This window comes from Salmo trutta, chromosome 12 (assembly GCF_901001165.1).
Source record: "Salmo trutta chromosome 12, fSalTru1.1, whole genome shotgun sequence".
NCBI classification, from domain to species: Eukaryota; Metazoa; Chordata; class Actinopteri; order Salmoniformes; family Salmonidae; genus Salmo; species Salmo trutta.
In genome coordinates, this window is record NC_042968.1 from 64,842,124 (window position 1) to 64,854,354 (window position 12,231).

The window sequence follows — 12,231 nt, forward strand, 5'->3', positions numbered from 1 at the left end:
TTAGTTCTTGTTTTGTACAAATCCTCATCATTTGAGATTTTGTTATTACTGTCTTGAAATGATATGCTGGACATTTTTATACCTGTGTATAATGCAGCAGCTCATTCAAAGAAATGTATCAGCTGAATAAAAAAAATCACATATCAGTATTCTGTACTTTGCTTTGTTTCAAATTTGATCAACTATAGCCCAAAAGACTATAGGTTTCTTGAAAAGAAAAGGTTTCTTGTAGTAAAACAGTTTATTATGGAACCAAGTGCTAGGCAGACATGTTGCTTCCCACAATGTAAACAATGTTTCAGTTGCCTTAGAGATGTAGAATCTTAATCTGAGCCAGGTTGCTACAGAAGGAAAACAATCCTGCTGCAACAGGAAATGTGGATTATTATGTGGAGTATAATTAATGGGCATTTTTGTAGAATTGATCAAAAAATGTACGGTAAAATCGAGTCCAAAAATGACAAACATCAGAAGCCTTTTTAAACCTCAAATACACTACAAGTTTTACATTTCCTGCCTTGCATGAAAGTTCTCATAAAAGTGTAACAGGGTGATCAAATGAAGATCCTATCTGTAAGCCTAGGATTTTCGAGTGTGAAACTGGACTTTCGAAACTGTTTTATAAGAAATTCTAGGGATAATAAGGAGGCTTGCGTCTTGTGACCATTGGCAATTTTAGCATTTAAATTTTGGTGGGGGGGAATGGGGGATGCATGCCAGCAAAGCCACTACACAACACTAAACAATACATGAATTGCACTATAATGGTGACAAACGGTGCCCACAAACTGTTAGGGCCTACATAAAGCTGTCCCAACAGCAGAGTCCCAACAGCAGTCCCAACACCTTAACACTGCTACACCTGGCTATCAGCGGAGCCTTGTCTGGAAGCAAAACAGTTCATTAAGCCTCATTTACTGCCTTTCAAAAAAACATTGCTGTAATGGCTTACTTGATTAGCCAAATGTGGTTTCTACTGACAATTGAGACGTACAAACTATGGCTTAAGGGAGCAATGAGCGGATAAGAGGCAATCCCTAATTTCGATTAAGACATTAATGAGCGAGCTAGGACGGACATAGTCAATATAACTATTTGTTCAGCACTTTTGAAATGTACAGACACAGATTTCAGAACATGGGCTGTTCTTGCAGTGTTCTCAGAACCGTGGGATAAATAAAGGGGGGATATTTGATGATTACATTTCTCAAAAACAGGTTATAGGCTACATGTGCACCACGAAGTCAGAACAGTAAGCGAAATTAAGAGGTGAAAATAGACCAAATTATTAGGGTGAGGCACATGGGCTATTAACAGCTTCCTACACAACATGCACTTAGTATTACTTTCTTAGCTACAGTATACATTTCTCCCTGGCATATTACATCATGTATACAGCAGCATACAAGACATTTTTGGACTCAACTTGTTGTGCTGTGCTCACTTGAACAGGAAGGTGGCTTCAGGTCATAGCCTTAGAAAGAAGCCCGAGTTGCGGATTTACAATTCCGAGTTGGATGAAAGTTCAAAGCTTATTTTCCCTGATGTAGCTCATTTTTCCAAGTTCCCAGTTGTCTTGAACTCACTAAAGTCAGATTTTGCAGTTCTGAGTTAACAGTTGTTTTGAGTGCGGCACAAATCATGCTTCATTGACAGCATGGCCAATGTTGAATGTTTATCATTTTAAACTAGGAAAAGAGACCCTTAATCCAAGACTTGGGACCACACAGCCACTCCACTGAATAGCAGTCTAATGATTGCTTTGCAACACTTGCAGCCACTGATTCCTGCCAAACCACTCATTGTTGAATTTGCAACTTATGTAATGTTTATGTCCAATGGCCGATGAGCACCGATACATTTTATCTATAATTTCTCTTCATTATTTCTCTTCATATGGCAAGCATTAAAAAGGATTTGCCAGTAGATTGTCGACTTGATTCATGATGATGACCACGAGCTAAGATTTTGAAAGAATGATGTTGATCAGTGCAATCAAAGCTACTGTAGATATCACGTGATTTTACATAATTTTATCTGTGGCCAATGACCTTGAGCCTTCTTGGATGGGCACTTTTAATGTCACTCTATGGCAGCACCCAAGGGGCTTGAATTTTTGAGCTCTACCCTTAGACTTGGTGGTGACGTAGTGTCCCCATGAGTGACAAAACACTGAGCCAATCACGGCGCAAAGCTCCGTATTGTCTGCTGGCTTGCCCCACCCCCACAGAAAGCACTGAGCTTGGAGCTGCCTTACTCAAGAAAACAAAAAAGGGACCATGTTTGTATGAGGCTTTATTAACTCAATTAAATATTTTTATTTTTTTTACATTGTTTGCAAACTGATATGTGACATCTATTAATGCCAAAATAGCATGCAAAACAGGCAGCCAACCCCCCCCCCAAAAAAATAACATTTAGTTAAATGTTAATTATTTGCTAGAAATGTGGGGCTCAAAACAGGTAGGGCTCTGCTCCATCTGCCCTGAATGACGGGTCGCCACTGCTTGTGACCATAGCATACGTGTAGGTATGTACTGCAAGACCAAATCAGAGATGCAGGTAGGTGCAAGTCCATGTAATGCTTTGTAGGTTAGCAGTAAAACCTTGAAATCAGCCCTAGCCTTAACAGGAAGCCAGCATAGAGAGGCTAGCACTGGAGTAATATGATACAATTTTGGGGTTCTAGTCAAGTTTCTAGCAGCCGTATTTAGCACTAACTGAAGTTTATTTGGATCTTTATACAGGTAGCCGGTGAGTAGAGCATTGCAGTAGTCTAATCTATAAGTGACAAAGCACAGATGTTTTTCTGCATAATTTTTAGAAAAAAGTTAGATTTTTGCAATGTTATGAAGATGGAAAAAGTTGCCCTTGATATGTTCACCAAAAGAGAGATCAGTATCCACAGTAACACCGAGGTCCTTCACGGTTTTATTTGAGACGACTGTACAACCATCAAGATTAATTGTCAGATCAAACAGCAGATCTTTTTGTTTCTTGGGACCTAGAATCTCTGTTTTGTCTGAGTTTAAAAGTTAAAAAAATTCCACCGTCCACTTCCATATGTGTGAAACACAGGCTTCCAGGGTAGACAATTTTGGGGCTTCACCATGTTTCATCAACATGTAGAGCTGTGTGTCGTCTGCATAGCAGTGAAAGTTGACATTGTGTTTCCAAATGACATCACCAAGAGGTAGAATATATAGTGAAAACAAAAGTGGTCTTAAAACGAAACCTTGAGGAACACCGAAACGTACAATCGATATGTCAGAGGACAAACCATCCACAGAGACGAACTGATATCTTTCCTACAGATAAGATCTGAACCAGGCCAGAACTTGTCCGTGTAGACCAGACCTGGGGAAAGGCCGGCCCGCAACCTGATTCAATACGGCCCAAGGAATCATGCTCAGATCACATAAAGAATTTGCGATAGTAAAGTTTTGAAAAAGGTATTTGTTATTCAAATTAAAAGCCCAATGAATACTCTCCTTTGTATAATAATTTAACTCCCACCGCTTGTGGGACATTTATTTATTAAAATTACTTTTTCAAAGATTTCAAAAAAAAAGAAAGTAGACAATGAGTGTAGGGTGTTCCAGCAAGAGGTATCAGGGAAAGCTGTGTGGCTTTTTGCACATCAGATGTACAGCCTTGTCAAAGCTTTCAAGGGAAAATTACTCCTCCTGACCCGCCAAGTAGAAGCCAACAATCTCACCCACCTTCCGACACTATTAGTCTGTTTCCTATCAGATGACCAGCGGGAGAAGTATACATCACTGCTGCGTGCTTTGAACGGTGAGTTTTCTCGTCGTTTTGAGGATTTCAAAGTGTTGGAAAATAACATGCTGTTGGTTTCCTCTCCTTTCACCTTCAATGTGGATAACACTCCCACTGACCTGCAACTTGAGCTTATTGATGCAGTCTGATGCAGTGATTGGAGAACTATTCAAAAACAATGTCACTGACGAGGTTCTATGCATCTCTCTGTGAACAAAACTTTCCAAAGATTAGGAGTCATGCTCAGAAGATGTTTGTACTGTTTGGGTCAACAAGTCAAGACACAGATCATCTCTTACTGACTCTCACCTCTCAGAAAGCCTGCGCATAGCGACGTCAGAAACTATACCTGACTTCACTGCTCCAGTCAATGCCCATCAGAGGCTTCACTCCTCACACTGATTGAGTAGTTTAAAAGTAATGTTGAGCACTCTCTCTTTCATGTGTTTTTGTGCATACCCGTTGACAAGAGTTCTGTCCGTGGTGCTGAATGCACAGTGTACTTTTCCCTCCGTGTAGTTCATTGCATGTTTAATAATGAAAATACCGACCAAAAGGAGAACATGGATGTGGTTTATTTCTGTGCATGTTAAAAAAGTAAAATAAGTAGCATATCTGGATGTGATTTACAGTAGATATATCTGTCAACACAGTCATACACATGATGTATAATCCTGTAATATGATTCTGGCCCGCGATGGCAAAAATATATTCTATATATTTATAAGGCCATTTACCAACTTCACGAGTGCAGTCTCAGTGCTATGATGGGGTCTAAAATCAGACAGGAGTGTTTTGTATACATTATTTGTCTTCAGGAAGGCAGCTTTTTCTAATGTTTTTGGAGAGGAACGGGAGATTCAATATAGGCCAATAGATTTTTACATTTTCCGGGTCACGGTTTGGCTTTTTCAGGAGAGGCTTTATTTCTGCCACTTTTAGTGAGTTTGGCACACATCCGGAGGATGGGGAGCCATTTATTATGTTAAACATAGGAGGGCCAAGCACAGGAAGTAGCTATTTCAGTAGTTTAGGGTCCAGTAGGCAGCTGGAAGATATAGAGGCCATGACTATTTTCGTGAATGTGTCAAGAGATACAGGATTGAAAAGCAAGTGTCTCCATTGATCTTAGGACAACTGAGTTTTGGAGAAATACACAGATTCAAAGAGGAGTCTGTGATTTGCTTTCTAATGATCATTATCTTTTTGTCAAAGAAGTTCATGAATTCATCAATGCTGAAGTGAAGCCCATCCTCTCTTGGGGAATGCTGCTTTTTAGTTAGCTTTGCGACAGTATCAAAAATAAATGTAGGATTCATTTTATTCTCCTCAATTAGGTTGGAAAAGTAGGCTGATCGTGCAGCAGTGAAGGCTCTTCGATATTGCATGGTACTTTCTTTCAAAGCAAGCCGGAAGACTTCCAGTTCGGTGGAGTGGTTTCCGTTCCAATTTTCTGTAAGCTTGCTTCAGGGTTCTGGTATTTTCTGGATACCGGGGAGCTAATTTATTGTGCAAATGTGTTTTGTTTTTAGAGGTGTGACTGCATTTAGGATATTACGCAAGGTTAAATTTAGATCCTCGGTTAGGTGGTTAACTGATTTGTGTACTCTGATATTATTGGGTAGGTGGATGGAGTCTGGAAGGGCATCTAGGAATCTTTGGGTTGTCAGAGAATTTCTACCATGGCTTTTGATAATCCTTGGTTTGAGTCTGAGCAGATATTTTTTTGCAATTGCAAACGTATTAAAATGGTGGTCCAATAGTCCAGGATTGTGAGGAAAGTAACGAGTTGGGAAGCAAGTTCAAGGAGTGAGTGTTTTAATAAATAAAAGAAACAATGAACACGAAACACAAACAACGCACCGACATGAAACAGAGTCAATAACACCTGAGGAAAGAACCAAGGGTAGTGATAGATATAGGGAAGATAATCAAGGAGGTGATGGAGTCCAGGTGAGTGTCATGAGGCACTAGTGCGCGAGACAATGGTGACAGGTGTGCGGAGTAATCAGCAGCCGGATGACCTAGAGGCTGGAGAGGGAGTATACTGGACAAGGAATAACATTTAGATCCACAATATTTATTCCATGGGACAAAACTAGATCCAGGGTATGACAGTGGCAATGCGTAGGTCCGGAGACATGTTGGACAAAACCTGAGTTGATGATCGCTTTCGAAAGCTTTTTCGATTGGGTCTGTGGACTTTTCCATGTGAATAATGAAGTCACCAAACATTTGAATATTATCTGCCATGACTACAAGGACCGATACAAATTCAGGGAACTCAGTGAGGAATGCTGTATACTGCCCAGGAGGCCTTTAAACAGTAGCTATAAAAAGTGATTGAGTAGTCTGCATAGATTTCATGACCAGAAGCTCAAAAGATGAAAACGCAGTCATTTTTGGGGGGTAAATTGAAATTTGCTGTCTAAATGTTAGCAACCCTTCCGCCTTTGCGGATTGCGAGGGGGATATGGTCACTCCAGAGAACGCGTTTCCACTGCTCCAGAGTCCAATGGCGCCAAGCTTTACACCACTCCAGCCGACGCTTGGCATTGTGAAAGTTGATCTTGGCTTAGGTGTGGCGGCTCGGCCATGGAAACCCATATAATTAAGCTCCCGACAAACAGTTCTTGTGCTGACGTTGCTTTCAAAGGCAATTTGGAACTCTGTAGTGAGTGTTACAACCGAGAACAGATGATTTTTACACGCTAAGCGCTTCAGCACTTGACGGTCCCGTTCTGTGAGCTTGTGCGGCCTACCACTTCGTGGCTTAGCCGTTGTTGCTCCTAGACATTTCCACTTCACAATAACAGCACCTACAGTTGACCCGGGGCAGCTGTATTTGACAAACGTACTTTTTGGAAAGGTGGCATCCTATGACTGTGCCACGTTGAAAGTCACTGAACTCTACAGTAAGGCCATTCTACGGCAAATGTTTGTCTATGGAGATTACATGGTTGTCTGCTTGATTTTATACACCTGTTGTGGCTGAAATTGCCGACTAATTTGAAGGGGTGTCCACATACTTTTGTATGTACAGTATAGTGTATGTTCGTCAAAATAGAGATCAGGGTCCAGAGTATTACAACGCTTTTAAAACAATGACCTGCACACAAGGTCAGCAAATTAGACAATAGATGGTATGGGCATACTACTTTTTTAACCAGCACCGGCTTAAAAAAAAAATCACAAATAGCGATAAAATAAATCACTTACCTTTGAAGATCTTCCTCTGTTTGCAATCCCAAGGGTCCCAGCTACACATTGAATGTTTGTTTGTTCGATAAGTCCCTTCTTCATATCCAAAAAAGTCTGTTAAGTTGGCGCCATTGATTTCAGTAATCCACTCCTTCAACATGCACACAAAGGAATAGAAAAAGCTACCGGTAAACTTCGTCCAAACAAGTCAAACAATGTTTCTAATCAATCCTCAGGTACCCTAATATGTAAATAAATGATAATATTGCAGACGGAAAGAATGGTGTTCAATAGAAAAGGAAAATAACGAAGAGTGCACCCTCGTTCATGCGCGCCAAAAGTCTACCTGTCCTGATGAGAACACCTTGGATAAACTACAACTACTTGTTTGTTTTTCAAGAAACAAGCCTGAAACCCTTTCTAAAGACTGTTGACATCTAGTGGGAGCCATGGGAACTGCAATCTGGGTCCTATTTATTTGTATACCCCATAGGCTAGTATTGAAAAAGCCTGTGACCTCAAAAAAATAAAGACATTCCGGATGGATTATCCTCTGATTTTTGCCTGCCATATCGGTTCTGTTATACTCACAGACATTATTTTAACAGTTTTAGAAACTTCTGAGTGTTTTCTATCCAATTCTACCAATATATGCATATCCTAGCTTCTGGGCCTGAGTAACAGGCAGTTTACTTTGGGCATGTCAGTCATCTGGAAATTCAGGATACTGCCCCCTTGCCTTACTAAGTAAACTAAAGTAGAAAAGTAACACAATAAAATAACAATATACAGGGGGTACCAGCACTGAGTCAATGTGCGGGAGTACAGGTTAGTCCAGGTAATTGAGGTAATATGTACATACATGTAGGTATGGATAAATTGATTATGCAGTGAGTAGCAGCAGTGTATAAAAAAGGGGGGTCAACGCAAATAGTCCGGGTAGCCATTTCATTAATTGTTCAGCAGTTTTATGGCTTGGGGTTAGAAGCTGTTAAAACCTGTTGGGGCTAGGGGGCAGTATTTTCACGGCCGGATAAAAAACGTACCCGATTTAAACTGGTTACTACTCTTGCCCAGAAACGGGAATATGCATATAATTAGTAGATTTGGATAGGAAACACTCTAAAGTTTCTAAAACTGTTTGAATGGTGTCTGTGAGTATAACAGAACTCATATGGCAGGCCAAAACCTGAGAAGATTCCATGCAGGAAGTGCCCGGTCTGACAATTTGTTGTCCTTCTGTTGCATCTCTATTGATATTACAGCATCTGTGCTGTTACGTGACACTTTCTAAGGCTTCCATTGGCTCTCTAAAGCGTTCAGAAAGCGGAATGACGTGTCTCCTGTCTCTGGGCAAAGTACAGCAGCAGAGTTTGTAAGTGGCCTGCCTGGGGACAGTGAGACTGAGATGCGTGTTCACGAGACTTCTCCATTTTTTTCTTTCAGTTTGAATGAATACAACGTTGTCCGGTTGGAATATAGCATAAAAATAGCATAAAAATTGATTTTAAACAGCATTTGACATGCTTCTAAGTACGGTAATGGAATATTTTGAAATTTGTTGTCACAAAACGCGCTCGCGCGTTACCCTTCGGACATTGACCTGAACGCACGAACAAAACGGAGGTATTTGGATATAACTATGGATTATTTGGAACCAAAACAACATTTGTTGTTGAAGTAGAAGTCCGGGGAGTGCATTCTGACAAAGAACAGCAAAGGTAATCCAATTTTTCTAATAGTAATTCTGAGTTCAGGTTGCCCCAAACTTGGTGGGTGTCAAATTAGCTAGCCTGTGATGGCCGAGCTATGTACTCAGAATATTGCAAAATGTGCTTTCGCCGAAAAGCTATTTTAAAATCTGACATAGCGTTTGCATAAAGGAGTTCTGTATCTATAATTCTTAAAATAATTGTTATGTATTTTGTCAACGTTTATCATGAGTAATTTAGTAAATTCACCGGAGGTTTTTCGGTGGGTATGCTAGTTCTGAACATCACATGCTGATGTAAAAAGCTGGTTTTTGCTATAAATATGAACTTGATTGAACAAAACATGCATGTATTGTATAACATTTTGTCCTAGGAGTGTCATCTGATGAAGATCAAAGGTTAGTGCTGCATTTAGCTGTGGTTTTGGTTTTTGTGACATATATGCTTGCTTTGAAAATGGCTGTGTGATTATTTTTGGCAGGGTACTCTCCTGATATAATCTAATGTTTTGCTTTCGCTGTAAAGCCTTTTTAAAATCGGACAATGTGGTTAGATTAACGAGTCTTGGCTTTAAAATGGTGTGAAATAGTCATATGTTTGAGAAATTGAAGTTATAGCATTTTTGAGGTATTTGTATTTCGCGCCACGCGATTCCACTGGCTGTTGAATAGAGTGGGACGCTAACGTCTCACTGGCCCAGAGAGGTTAAGGAGCCTTTTTTTCGACCTAAATTTGGCACTCCTGTACCGCTTGCCGTGCGCTAGCAGAAAGAACTGTCTATGACTTGGGTGGCTGGATTAGTTTTGGGGCCTTCCTCTGACACCGCCTAGTATAGAGGGCTTGGATGGCAGGAAGCTTTGCCCCAGTGATGTACTAGGCCGTACGCACTATCCTCTGTAGCGCCTTACTGTCAGATGCTGCAACACTGTGCTTTTTTATATATTTTATAACCATGTATTGTTACCACTGTATCATCAAAGGTATTATCTGTTATGTTTGTTCCTTATATAATGACAAACCGGGGCGTAGGTTTAACTACCTTTAATGAACATATACTTCAGCTAGAAAACTCCATGTTTAGCCACGCAAGGCATTCTTCAACCACCTGCCACCCGCATAGCCTGCTGGGTAACGTAGTCTAAATGTTATTAACACATAACAACACATCTTCTTTCCTTTAAAATAAATCTACTTTTCTATGTAACTACACGTCACATCACATTTGTTTGCTCAACTTGCATAACATGCAATTTTCAATAACACACATTTCTTTCCCCCATTTTAACATTTTTTTTATATAATTTTTTTCAACTAAATATAGTCTGTCCAACAATACTCTATTGTGGCTCTATGTCTTTTCACATTAACAAAACATTCAGTCTAGGTGCCCCTTTTTTGTATTTATTTTTGCAATTCTCAATAAGCCTTTCATGGGCTCTGACAGTGCTTTTTGGTTGTTCTGCTGAAGTGCTTCCTGAAACAGTTGGTCAGCGTTCATTGTCAGTCAGGGTGTTCTGACTGAATTGTCCATTTCTAAAGGCATTTGACGCTTCAGCAGTATCCTCCTGATGATCATCAGTCCCTTGAGGGAATGGCTGAAGCCTTAGATCCACTCTGTTTCGTCTCAGTTGTGATCCATGCTCCGCTTGGATCTCATAGGATTGCGGTGCAACTTCTCTCTGCACACACCCTTGCTGCATCCAGGTTCCTGTAGTGATGTCTCGGAGTCGTACATAATCTCCAGGTTTCGGTTCAGGTAAGTGTCTTGCACTTTTGTCGTGTCACTGTTTTTGTTTGTCTTTCTGTTTTTCCTTTCGCGAGTTTGACTTTGTGAGCACCTCTGGGTGTTAGCAAGTCCTCATGGATGGGTAGGTTGGTTCTGATGCGACGTCCCATCAACATTTGTGCAGGTGAAAGTCCGTTCTGCAGCGGTGCGCTGCGGTAGATCATCTTTTTTAGGAAATCCTCCTTTCCATCGTGTGCCTTTTTCATCAGACCTTTGACAATTTTGACTGAACTCTCTGCTAAGCCGTTGGACCTTGGGTAGTTGGGGCTGGAGGTGTTGTCGGAATCCCCAGTCGTTAGCGAACGATCGGAATTCTGAATTTTTGAACTGCGGGCCATTGTCCGAGTACAGTTCAGACGCAACCTCATGTCTTGCAAAGACTGATTTCAGGTAGGTGATTACAGCTTTGCTGGAGGTAGTTGGCAGTGTTGCTACTTCAGGGTAGTTTGAGTAGTCGTCGGTAACAGCAATGCGACTGTTGCCATTGCAGTCAAAAAGGTCAACTCCAACTTTGTAGTAGGGTCTGTTGGGTACTGGATGAGGCATTAGCGGCTCTGCTTGCTGCTTTGGCCTGTAGGTCAAACACAGTTCACATGAAGCAGCGGTCTGGATGATTTCCTGGTTCATTCTTGGCCAGTACATTACTTCTCGTGCTCGTCGTTTGCATTTTTCCTCATCCAAGTGGCCCTCGTGTATTTTCTGTAGCATTTCTTTGCGTAGTGTCACGGGAATGACAATCTTGTTGCCTTTGAACACTATGTCATCCACAACGGTGAGCTCTGCACATCCAGTAATCCTGTATTCTCTTTGGACAGTTGTTTTTCTGTGCGGGCCATCCTATCAGTGTTGTTCCTTTCAACTCTGTCATTGTTTGGTCAGCTGCAGTCTCTTTTGATCTGCTCCATTCTCTCAGAAGACACAGGAAGTGATGCTACGATCATGTCGACGTAGGCCTGAATCTCAGTTTTTCTGTGTGTCGAAGCTCTCCTTCTTGTCGACTGCTCGAGAAAGAGTGTCGGCGGCGAACATGAACTTTCCCGAGGTATAGATCATCTTCACATCATACTTTTGCAGTCTGATTAACATTCTCTGGATTCTCATTGTACAATCATTCAGTGGCTTAGACATGATTGATTTGTGGTCAGTTTCTACTTCGAAGTCTCGTCCGTAGACGTATTGGTGAAACCTTTCGCAAGTGTATGTGCTTGCCAGTAGTTATTTCTCTAGTTGTGCATACCTTGTCTCTGTGCCTGTCAAGGCTCTGGACACATAAGCGACGGGTTGCCATGTGTCGTCATGCTGTTGCAGAAGAACTGCTCCTAGGCCAAACTGTGACGCTTCTGCAGAAATCCTTGTGCTTTTCTCTGGATCATAGAATCTGAGCACTGGCTCTTCTGTGATTGTCTTCTTTAGGTTTTTGAAGCAGTTTTCCTGTTCATGGGACCATTCCCATTAATTTTTCTGTTCCAGAAGACATCTGAGTGGAGCGGACTGTGCTGACAGTTGAGGTGTGAACTTTGCAAGGTAGGTGATCATGCCCATGAAGCGTCTCACATTGTCCTTGTTCTTCGGGCGCTCCATGTTGTTGATGGCTGATGTTTTCCTCGGGTCTGGTTTGACTCCGTCCTCTGAAAGTACATCTCCCACGAAGGTAAGTGTTTCACACCAAACTCGCATTTGTCCTTGTAGGTTGACTTTCCGTGTCAGGTCCAGCACTTGTCTCACTCTCGCGTCGTGTTCTTCTTTTGTGGA